The sequence below is a fragment of the Mandrillus leucophaeus genome, unplaced genomic scaffold (genome assembly GCF_000951045.1).
Source record: "Mandrillus leucophaeus isolate KB7577 unplaced genomic scaffold, Mleu.le_1.0 Scaffold1592, whole genome shotgun sequence".
Classification (NCBI taxonomy): domain Eukaryota; kingdom Metazoa; phylum Chordata; class Mammalia; order Primates; family Cercopithecidae; genus Mandrillus; species Mandrillus leucophaeus.
Window position 1 is genome coordinate 11,708 of NW_012101579.1, and position 2,277 is coordinate 13,984.

Below are 2,277 nucleotides of genomic sequence, written 5' to 3' on the forward strand. Positions count from 1 at the left end.
CTGTATTTCGTGGAGCTGTTAGCTAGTCTTATTTCTGTGGACTCTGTGAACTGATATTTCGGATCTCTATGAATACTATAGGGCCAAAGGAAATATCTTCCGATAACCAAGAGAAAGAAGCCCTCTGAGAAACGTCTTTGTATTCTGTGAAATCACCTCACAGAGTTACAGCTTTCCCCTCAAGAAGCCTTTCGCTAAGACTGTCCTTGTGGAATTTGCAAAATGACATTTGGAAGCCCATGGAGGTCTATAGTGTATAACGAAGTATCCTCAGATGAAAACTGGAAAGAAGCTTTCTGAGAAACTGCTTTGTGATGTGTGACTTCCACTCACAGAGTTACAGCTGTATTTCGTGGAGCTGTTTGCTAGCCTTATTTCTCCGGAATCTGAGAACTGATATTTCGGATCCCTTTGAAGTCTATAGGGCCAAAGGAAATATCCTACGATAACAAAGATAAAGCAGCTTTCTGAGAAACTTCTTTGTGTTCTGTGAAATCATTTCACAGAGTTACAGCTTTCCCCTAAAGAAGCCTTTCTCTAAGATGTTATTGTGGGACTCTCAAAGTGATATTTGATGCCCATGGAGAGCTATTGTGAAATAGGAAATATCCTCAGATGAAAACTGGGAAGAATCTTTCTGCGTAACTGCTTAGTGTTCTGTTAATTCATTTCACGGAGTTACAGCTTTCCCCTCCAGAAGCCGTTCGCTAGGCCTGTTCTTTTGGAATTTGAAAAGTGATATTTGGAAACCCATAAAGGGCTATGGTGAAAAAGAAAATATCGTCAGAGAAAACCTGGAAAGAAGCTTTCTGAGAAACAGCTTTGTGATGTGTGACTTCCACTCACAGAGTTACAGCTGTATTTCGTGGAGCTGATTGCTAGCCTTATTGCTGTGGAAGCTGAGAACTGATATTTCGGATCTCTTTGAAGACTATAGGGCCAAAGGAAATATCCTTCGATAAAAAAGAGAAAGCAGCTTTCCGAGAAACTTCTTTGTGTTCTGTGACATCATCTCACAGAGTTACAGCTTTCCCCTCAAGAAGACTTTCACTAAGACTGTACTTGTGGAATTTGCAAAGTGATATATGGAAGCCTATGGAGGGATATCGTGAAAAAGAGAATATCCTCAGATGAAAACTGGAAAGAAGCTTTCTGAGAAACTTCTTTGTGTTCTGAGAAATCATCTCACAGAGTTACAGCTTTCCCCTCAAGAAGCCCTTCGCTTAGAGTGTTCTTGTGGAAATTGCAAAGTGATATTTGGAAGCCCATTGAGGGCTTCGGTGAAAAAGAAAATATCCTCAGATGAAAACTGGAAAGAAGCTTTCTGAGAAACTGCTTAGTGTTCTGTTAATTCATCTCACAGAGTAATAGCTTTCTTCCCCAAAAGCCGTTAGCTAAGGCTGTTGTTGTGGAATTTCCAGAGTGATATTTGGAAGCCCATAGGGGGCAGTGGTGAAAAAGAAAATGTCCTCACGGAAAACCTGGAAAGAAGCTTTCTGAGAAACTGCTTTGTGATGTGTGACTGCCACTCACAGAGTTACAGCTGTATGTCATGAAGCTGTTTGCTAGCCTTATTTCTGTGGAATCTGAGAAATGATATTTCGGATCCCTTCGAAGACTATAGGGCCGAAGGAAATATCCTCAGATAAAAAAGGGAAAGAACCTTTCTGAGAAACTTCTTTGTGCTCTGTGAAGTCATCTCACAGAATCACAGCCTTCCCCTCAAGAAGCCTTTCGCGAAGACTGTTCTTGTGAAATTTTCAAAGTGATATTTGAAAGCCCGTGGAGTGCTACGGTGAAAAAGAAAATATCCTCAGATAAAAACTGGAAAGAAGCTTTCTGAGAAACTGCTTAGTGTTCTCTTAATTCATCTTTCAGAGTTAGAGCTTTCCTCTCAAGACGCCGTTCGCTAAGCCTGTTCTTGTGGAATTTGCAAAGTGATATTTGGAAGCACATAGAGGGCTATGGTGAAAAAGAAAATATCCTCAGAGAAAAACTGGAAAAAGTTTTCTGAGGAATTGCTTTCTGATGTGTGACTTCCACTCACAGAGTTACAGCTTATTTCGTAGAGATGTTTCCTAACCTTATTCCTGTGGAATCTGAGAACTGATATTTCGGATCCCTTTGACGACTACAGGACCAAAGGAAATATCTTCGGATAAAAAAGGGAAAGAAGCTTTCTGAGAAACTTCTTTGGGTTCTGTGAAATCATCTCACAGAGTTACAGCTTCCCCTCAAGAAGCCTTTCGCTAAGACAGTTCTTGTGGAATTTGCAAA